At 42.1% G+C, this 13770-nt stretch overlaps 1 long non-coding RNA gene across 1 annotated transcript in view; it reads left to right on the top strand.

The window, feature by feature from the left end:
- The window catches only part of LOC306968219, a 307048-nt gene that overhangs the window by 24354 nt on the left and 268924 nt on the right, over positions 1-13770 (top strand). The window lies entirely within an intron of this gene.

Raw genomic sequence — 13770 nt, 5'->3', positions numbered from 1 at the left:
ACAAAGCTTTTGGAAGAGGATACGTGCAGCTTAAACAATGATCTCAGTTGTATTTCAGCTAATAGCCAAATGCAACTTTATTCTGTTCAGGTCAGGTCTCACACGGACGCTTGAGAAATAGGCTGCACAATGTTGAGGTGAGCTGCCAATTATAACAGCTGTCAAAGCCAACTGTTTCTAATTTGTATTTTTCTTTCTTTCATGCTTATTCTTGGTTAGATCAAGGTGTTGCTAATCTTTTCAAGCATGATTACCTTTATGACGACCAGTGTCCTTACAGTATGATGTATGTCTTGAATGCTCAGAGGCCAATCAGTGGTGGCAGGAGCAGAGCAGAAGCAGTAAGCCGTTAAAGTCCTGGCCCTGCAGCTACACAAACAAAACGTATCCACCTGAGACCAAAGAGGGACAGGATGCAGGCTACTTATAGACACCCAAAACCCGCGCACAAGAATAGCAGGAAAACCAGCTCCGTATGAGGGCCTTTTGAAGTGCGCCCCCTCTTAACTATTCTGATACCCCAGCCCTGCATCTTTGAAGGAGGGTTATCCTCCAAGCCTGTGTGTCCTGTTGTGAACGAATTGTTTCCTCTTTCACTTTGTCTTTATTTTGCTTCTGAAACTGACACTGTTTTATTGTTCTCAAAGGGCCAAACGGCTGTCAGGGGACTAGGCCACTCATGGGTAGCACAAGACGGTGACCGAGGCCCATTTGCATGGCAGTAAGCTGGTCAGGGGTGACGCAAGAACACAAATTCTTCAAAATCTGCACGAGGATGACCCCCTGGACTTCGCACTGTTTCCTCCAGCCTCAAGGTTGTGACCTGACAATGGCGTGATGCCTAAGAATGGAGAGCTTGGAGTAATTAATCAGTGAGTGGTCAGTGATGTCATTGTGTAAACACCACTAGAATAGGGGGCACACTGACATATTTTGTTGGTTTTGCAGTAATAGTTAAAGCCTCGACAGTAAATGCTACAGATTTACGAGCGCACACAGTGAGGGAGCATGCACCTGCACACAAAACAAAAACAAAAATAGGCAGTCGTTAAACAACTTTTAGAGTGTAAGAAAATGAGAAAAGATTCCACATTCAAATGGAGAATAATATATAATAATGATTCTAATTATATGCATTTTGATCTCCATATTGGTAATAGTCTATGACATACACAATATAAAAAAGTTATGCAGTGAGGGGCTATTTTTATATATTTCATGAATTGATTTACTGAAGTATATTCATAGGAATACGCTTTGCATTGACATACTGACATTGACAGCTGTTTAGGTCAAAAGCAGGAATATTTGCGTGGACTTACGTGTCACCTTTATTTTGCATTTATCTAAAATAGCTACTGTACATTTGTTCAATGACATTGCCTGATAATTGTTTCATATGAGCTCTTATTTCATGCGCGGTGATTCTTGCTCCACAAAGGTCTGCATTACGCATCAAAAAGGTAGAAGACGAGAAACACATAATGTTCCCATCAAAGGTTTGGCAGCTTTACATTATATCCAACATTAAAAAGGTCAACTCACATTACAATACCTTTGGATTTCATCATCTTTTCATCTTGGTACAATTTATGTATTGAACACTGCACTTTGACCACTGAAAGCTTAGGCATTTCCTCTGAGCGGCGAGCTAACGTGCAGCTCCGCACACACTTTCAGAGCGCGTGGCAATGGATCAAAGTACATTCTGCCGCTAAAAATACATTTATTTCAGAGTTGAGGGTAATCTGTCTCACCTCTGGCAGCCATGTTGCTTATATTTCAATAAAAGCAAGGAACGGGCAGGTTTGATATGTTTTCCTGTCAGCGTAACAAGATGTTTAATACAACATACAGTACTTATTATTGCAAATAGTAGCTATGTAAATGAGGTATCTAAACAAGACATCTCCAGCTAATAAAGAATCGGCTGGTGTAATGACAAACGATGAGAATAATAGATTGTTAGCCGGTGTTATAATGACAGTACGGAAGGTGCAGATAGGCACATTAGAAGTCAAAGACTGTCCTGGAATAATAGGGAGGCTCAGAGATAATGTACTCTCACAAGGGGGCCGCGGCATTAGCAACAGCCCAGCAGGACCCGCCGCGCACGTGTGGCAATGACGCATAAAGAGTCCTCAATGACAAAGATAGCAGAAAGGTAAATCTGTGGGCATATGGTTTTCCCGCCGCAATACATCGTACACCATACTGTAGTGCCGTCTGCAACACCGAGGGACGCAGAGGGGATTGGGAGAGGGCCAAGAAAAGACACTTTCAGGAGGCAAATGTATTGTGTGCAATCATACACAAATGGAACTTCTAATAAGAATAAGATATATGATTATCTACTAAAACATTAGCATATCACAGTAGAGCTCTGAAATGTATCATGTAAAAATCCTGCATGTGAATTACTTTGTCCAAAAAATGCATTATTTGCTATTGGATCTGACATAAAACAATAACCATTGGAGTCAAATACTTGTTGTTTCTATTCTCAGTTTTCGTTACTAGAACTCAGGCTCTATATCGTGAGTGCATTATATTTTATCCATATGAAACTCTGACCTAACGTTAATAATGCCAAGTGCTTCATGCAACATAGCTGATATGCCGCACTCACAGGATTGCTGACTCTTAAAAGCGCTTTTTTCTGTGGAAATATCATGCATATAAAGCATGAATTACCAAATCAAGGTTTGCTGAAAACAAAGAAGCCGAAAGTGATCATAAAAATTACCTGGATGAAAAAAAAAAAAAAAAAAAAAACACAGCTACAAAAGCCGCATTTCTTTAATCAGGCAGCACTGATGAAGGCCGGGTTCTGGCATGAATAGCACTAAATGAGTAGACAAATGAGACAGAGAAGACGAAAGAGGGAAAAGTACAGATGACATTAACTTCTGCTCAAATGATCACAGCGGGAGAGCATGCACAGTATTTAGCACCAATCTTTCCCCGCTTTTGATGTTGTTTGTAACATCGCAGCATCCTCCTCAGACTCCTGCCTCTCCCCTCCTCGTGCCCCTGATAGCATGAGTGCAGGGTGAGCCCCCCCGCCCCTCCTTTCTTCATTAGATATTAATTTATTCATTACATGTTAACTCTGCAAGACCTTGGAAGGAGACGCCAGGTGACTCTTCCTCATTTGGTCCCCACTGCTCGCTCGGCTTGGGCCCGGGCTAAAACCAATGTAACCAAGTGCCACACTGCTGGTGGAAGTGCAGAGCAAATTATATTCAGCTCCAGAGTGAAAGAAAGAGGGGGTAGCGGGACAGAGAGCGAGAGCGGGGAGGACCATGGTAAACACACGGTGGGATTCTCACACTGGCAGAATTAAATATACAAATATGCAGAAGAATGTGCGGCAGAGTGGGTGCCCGGACAAAAAGATTGGTAGCTTTATAATAACTACACACTATTACATATTAGTAACACATTTGTAAGGCATTAGATAATTTGTTCAGCGTTTGCTAAATATTTACGAACCAATCTCATTTATGAATCATTTATAATCACTTAAAGGGGCTAGATGCAAGTTGGCCATTTTTATACTCTCTACTGCCACCTCAGGTCATACGTGTAACTGCAGCTTCTATAACTTTAAAAGGTCGATTTAGCATTAAATTAACTTAATACTATATTATAATATTACTTAATATTCATCACATTACCATAAATACAAAAGCAGTATTATCAAAACAACTACAGTTTTCTACGACTTTGTTTACGACAAGGGTCTACAAAGGAAAAATATTTTATTGCACACATTGTGGGTGTCAGTGGTAAATGTCTGAGCGATAACCTATCAATCAATGGTTGAATGATTACCAAATGACGATGCTTTGTTAATAAATAATGAGTTTGGTGTTTACCAGTGCTTGATAAATGATGTAACCATAAGAGCTTACATAAAAAGTTATTAAACGAATAAATAAATAATTCATGTTTAGGTTGTGATATAGAATGCGTTTCAGTGTCTCCACTCACACATTTAAACTAGCTGTTTGGGATGCTTAGAAAGGTTCCTCTATCATAAAGAGCTGCATGTTTGTTGCAGGGTGTTTGTGTGGAGAGAGGGCTGCGAAGGGACTTTAGCGTTGTGTGAGGGGGACTTTGTAACTTCCTTCTCAGAGAGTAAAAGAGCTCTCAATCTTTAACCGCGCCGGGGCAGATCAGAGGGACTGACGCCTCTGAGCATCAATCCGGCCTCCTCTCTGTGCGCCCCATCAATAGAGAGAAAATCCCCAGTGAACGGGACAGCCTGGCTAATCCACCGCTAAATGACACCTCCAGACGCTAATGCCCGGGCTGACCACAGAAGCAATCTCCTCCACACATGTAGCGCTCATGCTTTTCACTCAGGCAAACTTAAAAAGGGCTTGTGTCTGTCTCCTGTGTGCCACCTGCTTAGCATCCCCGCGCGGCAAGCTGCTATAGAGGCACATCTCCAGGCCGGGGAGAAAGCCCTATTGTGTCCAAGACGCCTTTGAGGCCATTGTTCTGCTTGAGTGAGGCCGGCCCGACATCTGCACCATTCACACTGAAGGAAGTTGTAATCACTCCCCTGCTCTTATAGCTCCAACTATATAGCCAGAAGTTTAGGGACATAGTAAACAGCCAAGCTAAGAAGATGGAGAAAAGGGGTGTGAAGGATTTGAATGTTTTTGTTGTGTGGCATCAGTTTAAATAGAAACTCTTACACAGCCCCTTACAGGCCCCTTGATCCAGAGTCCCCTACCCCATCACACCCCTCCCTCTGCCTAACCGACACAAGTGCACTCAGTCTGGACAATACAAAGCTGCCAGAGGATTTTACTGAGTTACCTCTCCATCAAAAGCGCTGATTAATTGCTTGTCTGTATGAACTAGGGCATAAAATTTAAAGAGTATCTTAGCAAGTTTAATAAGAATTTACAAGAAGCTTGAGTCTTTCTGAGTGCGTGGTGAAGTAAAAGGTGAAGTTAAAGATTTGTTTTAGTAATGACCATTGAAAGAGGTTCAGTAGTTTCATTTACATATAATTAAACTTAAATGGAGGTCTGACTGGCATGGTGTTCGACGCAGGCCATGCAGGCTGCAGAGAGACCGAGAGGCCCCCTCTGAATCAACATGACAGGCTGTAGAAGTAGTTTTATCTCCAGCTAATTAAACAAATCAATTAGAGTCTATTGTTGTAACTGTGTAACTGATGTTCTATACTGGTAGAAATGCTCCCTTGGGGAGCCCCTCCAACCAGTTTAAAGCCCTATCCTCTGCATCTCCATCTGATACTAATATAGACACTTATTTGCAGCATGCTGTCATGTCATTGGTGGTAGGCACATTATGGAAATTGAAATGGAGGGGTTGAGGGGAGCAGGGCTGAGCGCACTGTGAGGCGCCGGGGTTCACTTCCCATCATCCTCCAAGGAGAAGTCGCTTCAGCAAACTCCAAAGTCCCTCAAAGTTCCCCATAGGCGAGTGAGTGCACACACCCAGCTGTGTGCAACCAGACACTAGGTAAGGGTCGCACAATTAGCATACTCCTCCCTGCCAAGCCAGGCACTGCGATGCAGATAAATTATCATATTAGATTTAGCCTCCTCACTTCAACTGATTGGCTCCCAAATTGTTTTAGATGGCCGTCATTAATCCTTAGCATAGGCTAAGTGCTTTGGCTTCAGATCTGATTGCACAGACGCACCAAGGGTCAAATTAACACAATGCTAATGCCTGAACTCCATCTCATTTGGTGCGTCAGGATGCTGCTTCTATTATAGGAAACAGGAATGAGTCAATTGCCATTCATCTAATCTTAGATTTAGAAACTCAGGATGATAATAGAGGTCTAAGGTAAAAGTAAGGAATATGCTGCAGACGCACCTCATTAGTGATTGTATTCAAAGGCACATGTAGGAAGCTGCACAATTATGAATGTCAAGTACCCTGCAAAAACATATATTTATTATAATAATATAATTATAATATTTTTTCTTTATTGTCAAGTTTTTTAAAAGTTCCTTCAGCTCCTGCCCAAACTTGAAAAAGGCCTGACTCCGGACAATGGGACTGCTTGGACTTGACATTTATTATAAATCTGAAGACATAGCTTTAGCATCTGAACCAAGGTCCTTTTAACCAACCATCACCACAGCCCTTAAATCAAACAGTTATTCTAACTTAAGCAGCAGCTCATACTCGAAGATTTATGAGTAATTGTAAGGTGTTTTATTCAATACAGTTGGATCTGCCAATGCTACTATGCACTGACAGTGCAGTTATGCTGTAGATGTGTTTTTGTACTGGTCAATGCTCATTAATTGTCTGCATTTCACGTCTGACTCCTTTCTAAAAATGTCATGGATATCATTATATATAAGACTTGAAGTGTGGACTATTTTAAACTGAACTCACTTTTACTTTTGTGCCTCAGACCCAGCTCTGAGGTCACCTTCCTGTGAGACATGGGGGATTGTATGAACCTTGGCAGAGTGCCTGTTCATGAGGCTAGATTTAGACTAATTTCTTCATTCTTATAATTCACTAAAAACCTGTACCGATACATTATGTACAATTGTGCTGCTACCACAGTAAATCACCTGCCTCTGCTGCAGTTGGATGGCATGCAACCCCTTACATCTGTTCTATGTTGGATGGGTACAAAAGGTACACAGGCTTGTGATTGTTGTGGTACAATACATTTACTAAAAGTTGTCGTCTTCCTCAATGGTGCATGTGTGCTCTCCATTGAGACTTCCCTTATAACTTGTCTTTTCTATTCCCAGCTGTGTTGTTGAGGTGGCTGGCCCTGTCCTCCGCCCTTAATCTGGGTGTCTGTGTGTGCTTGTGTGCATAGACCCTGTATATCCCTCCCCTTACGTCCTGAGCCTCTCTTTCTGCCTCGCTCATACCTGTCATCTGGCGAGGCTAACCTCTGGTAGCTCCCCGCCAAATGCACAAGCGTCCGCCCTCCCATACACACACTGTATATCCCTGCCAAGCGCCCGCCCCTGAGGCACCCGCGCACGCAGCCAGTGTCAGCGAATGGGCTGAACTGTCTCCGCCCCAAGAATAACCCCTGACAGACAGCACTAGTGGCCTCCCCTTGTCAACACAGCCTGCCTGGAAAGCTGACAGCCAGGGCACAGGGCGGACAGGCTACTGTGGTTCAGTTTACAGTGGGCCGGGCCTGTGGAGAGCGTCAACTATAGAAGCAGGGGAGGGGACATCGACTGAATAATGTGGAGTGTTTGTTTACATAGGACTAACCTATGGGTGTCACTGCAAAAGCATGTTTCCTGTGGCGGATGCTTTAGTTACAGAAATCAGCAGCCATGTCTGGTATGTCATTCTTAACATGGAAAGAGTCGGATTGATTTGTCTAGCCAAGAGCTCACTTCTCATCAAGGTCAGAGCCAAAACACTTATACAGGGAGGTTATTCAATAAATCTATACTCATTGCATCTTTATATTTTTGATTCGAAACTGCTTCACCACAAACCATTAGCTTCTCAAAGGGTGGACTGGTGTATTCTGAGTCTGTTTTACCTGTGCAGTGTAATACAATATACCACTACCCACTGTTTCATATTGTGAGAGCTATAGTCATTGTTTGAGGCAAAACTTCAGATTGTTTTGCTTGATTTATGTTCAATGATTAATATGCATTTTAAAAAATGTTTTTGTTTTGCAAACTTCAATATGAACTATAAACTCATGGGCCAAAAAGTAAGTAGGGAGGTGCAGATAAAGTTCCGAACATCAGAATGCCACATTAAAGGGATTATTGTAGCGAAAGTCAGATGTGCCAAGGTTACTGCAGTCGTTGGAGTTGGCAAAGTAGGCTATCAGTCTCTGATGACAAAGAGAAGAGTATGGTTTGGCTCATAGGTGCAAACCTGTCATGTACATTATGTCCATTAAGCAAAAAGTCAGAAGACACATAAGTTCACCCCTGACAAGCTTACACACAGCCCCCAAAAGTCTGGTTTCATGGTTTCATGTTGCACAATGTTTCTGTTGTGCTCTGACATCCATTTGACAACTCATTTATTTTTAATATTCATCTTGGCGTACTACATTGAAAAGGGGATAGAAGATTACCAAAGATTTGTTCTAAAAGTGGGGCACGGCTGTGATATCACAAGGCAAGGTTAATAAACAATGAATGAAGGATTTCAAGTGTTGTGAATCACAGGCTCTTTCTAGACACAAATAGTTGTGACAAATGCTTAAAAATACAAATGATCAGTTCAATAAAAATACAAAATAATCAAGTGTCAATGCCTGTCTGCACTGATATCAATAACAATCTAAGAGTAAAGTCAATGAAAGCAACCTTGATCCTTGTAGTCCTTCACTTTTAACGCTGCCAATAGATGGATGAGAAAAAGCTCAAAGCGCAAAACTACAGCATATTTTTCATTGCTCAAATGTCTAAGAACTATCAGACCTTCCTAATAATAGTGTAAAAAGATGATCTTCACCTGTCAAAGGGATTATTAAGATACAGTGCACATCATTCAGCGCCTCTGATCAAGACAAGAGAAGTGCAATGGAAAAGTCAAAAGGAATGTCAATTACTGTCATGGTTTTTGCCTGGTGAAAGCAGATACAAACATCCCTGTTGACACTGAATGTTGAAAGAGTTACAAAATAATTTATTCGCTCTGAAAACATGAAGACTCCATTTACTCTGGCTGCACTGTAACGTCTAGGGTGTGCAAGTTGGTGGGCGTTACTTAAATCGTCTGTTTCCATTTCTGCCAGTTAATTTACTGTTTGGCATCGGCGTTGTGTATAAAGTAGTAATCCTTCAATTGCGCTTAACCATTTGGTCAATCGTTAAAGATTTTATGATAAATCTACAACAGAGGATACAAACTTCTCATTAAAGCAGTATTAAGTAACTTGTTTACCTTAATAAATCCTTTTCGTAGTCCCTCTGGGGGTAATACAAGTGTTGATGGGATGATTGGGGGGGTCTTTCATCTCCCCATGGTGTCTCTGGCCAGAAAACCACACTTGCAGTTTTCCTGCTCCGACCCGGAGCCACCAATACACACTAATGGAATCATGAAGATGAAGCTATCAGGCTAACTGGCAAAGCTAACTGTGGGCTAGCACCACTTAAACAGTATTTAAAGCTAAGTTTGAGTGAAAAAAATTATCTCTATTGTGTAATTGGATGTACAATATTAATGAGTAAAAAAACGTAACATGCTACAACACCTGCAGTGGTGCTTATGGCTCCTGGGGCATGAATTACTTTAATATTGCTTCAAAAAACAGATTATTTATGCCCACTAAGTAACGAGCAACATCGTTCAAAGTCTTCATTTCAGTATCTGTAATGTTTCCATCTCCAGTTCATCCAGAGAAAGGGAAAGATGAGTGGGAGAAAGATGGAGCTTGAGTCCTCAGCCCGTGCAACAAGAACGCTTACTCACACACGCTCACACACACAGACTCACACACACCAACTGCGTAGATAAAAAAGGATCATCACATGACATATTCCCAGCAGATCGTACACGCAGAGATCTGAGGCCTTGAGCTTCTGTGCCTTTCGACTAGCGGCACATGCGGGGTGCACGCACCCTCACAAACATTAACAGCAAAAAAACTACATCTAAATTCAGCATCAGGATTACGCGCACGGTTGGACTCATCACACTGTTATATTTAAGGACTTGTTCCACTGGGGTGGGTTGGAATCGTCTCTTTCCGTCTTTTTAAACGTGTTAGTGGAGCACTAATAAAGCCATCACGTAGACAGCTTCACGCACACATACACACACATCCATGCCTTGCAGTATTTATAGGGCAAATCTTTAAGAATTCCTATGGGTTTGCTTTGCACCGAGTGAGATCGAAGATTCTCCCGAGATTTCGCAGTCTTGACATAAATCTTTTAATCCCTTAGATGTTTATGTTGTAGTGTGACAGCCAGGAAAAATGGTATGGCAGCAGCAGCAGCAGCGATAACCACACAAAAAAAATACTATTACAAACTCTATCTTTGCTCAGACACACGTTGCACGCACATATCATTGCACCTGTGTTGCAACTGATTACAGGACTGAGGTTTTGGAGGGAGCAGAGAGCAGTGAGACTACAAGGCTTAGAGCGAATGCATATTTATGAGAAAAGTCCACCCAAGCTCGACTTCTAAACCAAGCCAAAGCCAGCCAGGAAGGAACGGCTCACACAGATTGGTCCCGAACAGGGCACTTCGATTGAATTTCAATGTCTATAGTGTTTAAGCATGCTACGAAACTATAGTTGTCAGATGCAATTCATAAATGTAAGTTATGAAGTAATTCTGTTTAATTGTCACTTACTCCATGAGCCAATTCGCGTGTCTTTAATATTTTTACTTACCAGTTTACTTTGTGTCACTGATGTGGACTAGGCTACTTTTTCTTTTTTTCCTTTATTTTACCAGACTGAGGTAACTTACATGGCTCATTTGGATCAAGTGTATTTTCAGTGTGATGTTTCTTAAGATAGTATAAGTATTATGTGTTCTGTTATTGTACAAAAAATGCTGACAGGGGTGGCCAATGGGTGGCACAATCTAAGATGGGGTGGCCGCTTGAGGACTGGGTGAGGTGGGGTGGGGAGCCATGGTCTCAGATTCAGAGGTGTTCGTTTTCATCCCAGTCGCTTCACTCGGCTGCAAACCGCTCCAGTGCAGCTGAAGGTCCTGATTTGATGAAACCAACAGGACAACATCAACTGCAAACAGCAGCCATGAGATCATGAGGTTCTTTGCTGCGCCTAGAAATTCTGTCCACAAAAGAGATGCTCAGAACTGGTGACAAAGGACAGTCCTGGCGGAGACAATCATGTGCTGGGAGCTGCTGCTTGTTTGTATTGTTGAAACAAACTGAATGTCAGGTGACTGGTGTTGCTGTGCACAACGTTTAAACGCAGTCAACAGTCCTTTTCTACGAGAAACTAGTACTGTACGCATGCGCAGTGATCCATTCAGCTCCACTCGACAAGGCAGCTCCTCTCGACGGAACACTGGCAATGAGAACCAAGCTCTTGCTGCTGTCATACGTACAGGGAACGAACTGCCCTTAGCAGAGGTCCTCGGAGCACCGCCCACAGAACACCACGAGAAACATGATCGAACGCTTTCTCCAGCTCCACAAAGCACATGCGGACTGGTTGGGGGAACTCCCACGAACCCTCGGGCACCTGATGGAGGTTATAGAGCTGGTCCAGTGTGCTGTGCCCAGGCGAAAATCGCACTGCTCTTCCTGAATCCAAGGATCCAGATTCTCCTCTCCAGCACCCTGGAAAAGACCTTACTGAGGCTGAGGAGTGTGATCCCTTTGTAGTTTAATATAATGTTCAAAAATATTCCAAAGGTTGCAAGTTATAAAGTGTTAAAGAAAAAGTGTTATTAAAGTTTTTCTTTCTTTTTCAAACACTGAAAGTACAGGTAGGAAGCCTACACATTCAATATGGCAACCTACAATTACAATGTTTGACGACGCCTTTGTGCTGAAAGACGAAATGTTCACTATACTCTAAACAACCAGAACAGGTAACGACTCGAACAGCCCTTATCCGGAAGACACCTACAAAGGAGAGTGGTATTTGATTGCTGCATCACTGTTGGATCTTCTTTTGGTTTAAGTGAAATATATCTAAAAGACATAGTAAAGTGGTGGCTCAACGACAAGCTGTTAAAATTATGATTTTCCTTCACTCACTGACCACAAAGTAACTTCCCAAAGCAGTGGATTTAATTCCGTCCTATTCTCTAGTGACCTTCCACATCAAGGCCATTGAGAAAGCGTTTAAGATGGCGAGTTACATTACAAACGTACGTTCAGCAGCAATAGCAGTATATTGGCTATTGACTGACCATCGCGTGGCTACAACCGCTGCAGTTTGGTCTCCTTCACTCACTTCTTCAAGGCTGCCTTTAATCTCTCCTTGTGCCTCTCGATCCATGTCTTTGATGTGCTGATGCCCTTCCTTCAGTTACTCAATATTTGATCTCACTTCATACAGCTAAATCCAGCTGAAGCACGTCCACATAGAAAGTCATCTCAGTCTCTCTTTCCTTGTCTTTCTCAATCTTTCTTCTATTCTGTGAACTAACAAAAAAAAATCAGTCAGGAAATAGGCGTGTGTGTTAAAGTATGGGGGAAAAAAGTGACATCAAACATTTGAGGTGTTTCTTTTTTCTCCAACAGGTTGCCCCAGCGGCTTCAATAATAAAGTATACCTGAACCTTAACATGAGTTTGTCAGTTTGCAAAAACGACTGGAAAATTGTTGATGCAATTTTGTTTATAGGTGGAAAGATAATTGACCATAGAGCCAACGAAGAGACTATGTTGTACAAGGAATTTTGAAAAAAATAATAAAGGTTCCCAAAATGAATGAATGAATGTGCATGTAATGCTCAGAACACACATAATTAATCTCTATTACATTTACTGGGTTATATATTCTAAAACAATAATCACTATCAGATACAGGAAAATGCCACCCCCTCTAAAAACTTTGATCTGTGAAACAAAGCACAGAAGCATGTCTGGGCCTTTTTTTCTTATACAAGATAGATGCCTCCACTACTGCCCCTGTTCCACTGTCATCCACAAACACTGTGGTATACAGATAAATAAAATGCCTGTATATTTCCAGTAGCAAAAACACAGCAGAGACTCTAGAAGGTTGTGGTGAGATCAAACTTTACTTCGCTTCCAAAAGGTTACAATCTGCACAGAGAATCTTTGTGACATCAGCCCTTACAGGATTTTCATGCATTCACATGGGCCCATTTTCAGCGAGTGCCTTACCTCCATAAAAGTGGGGCATCTGTGGCGCTCCCACACCCCATCTCTCCCATCCAGAGGTGGAGGTATCAGCCCTTATCTGCACCCACAAAGAGCCCATACCAAGAAACAGGACACAGAATTACAGCCTCTGGAGACAGAACACACGTCATGGGAAGATGATCATAGCATGAGCCAAAACTTTGTGTGAAAATGCCATGCAAAGAGGTTGAGAATGGGTCCGATTGTGCGTATTGGCAGCCAACCCTTCAATCAGTCGACCCCAGGACAGCTGTGGCTACATACTGCACATACCACCACCGTGGCGTGTAAAGAGTGAACAAAGAATTGTCCCTTGTGAAGCGTTATGTGACCTATTCTGTGAAATGCAATATACAAATAAATGTCTTCCCTGCGCTTCACACATAAATATGCAAAAGATCTAAGACTTAAAAATACTAATTAAAAGACTTCATATATTTATTAATGATGTATTGATGCTTAGTAGGGGTGCGTTATTCTAAAGTGTTTTTCTATTTCCTCTTATGACTCAAAGGATGACCCTGGAGACCATTATCAAGCGTTCGCCTCATCACAACGGCAAAAAGACATCTACCATATGGCCCAGTCATCAGCCCCTGAATAATTATAAGATCAACAACATACAGGGCCACAGTCCAGGAGAGAAACCGCAAAAACGAGTGCATTGAAATCATTGTTTTGTAAGCTTGTTATTCCATTAACACCCAAGAGAAGTACATCCTTAAGACTGAAGAATTTCTACTTAGCAGTGATCACAGAGTGCCCATTACAGAGAGGAGGGCTGGTGTAACACAGAAGCTGAACCCTCTTGTTTTCTGTCCCACATTAGTTCCACTTAGTTGGCTCCCAATAACCTATTCAATGTAAATGCAGTGTGCAGTAATGAGAGCCAGACTGCAGCAGCTCTTCAATTTGTGAGTGGGCCAAAGAGCGTGAG

The sequence above is a fragment of the Gobius niger genome (genome assembly GCF_951799975.1).
Source record: "Gobius niger genome assembly, chromosome: 9".
NCBI classification, from domain to species: Eukaryota; Metazoa; Chordata; class Actinopteri; order Gobiiformes; family Gobiidae; genus Gobius; species Gobius niger.
This window is presented reverse-complemented; position numbering and strand designations above follow the sequence as displayed.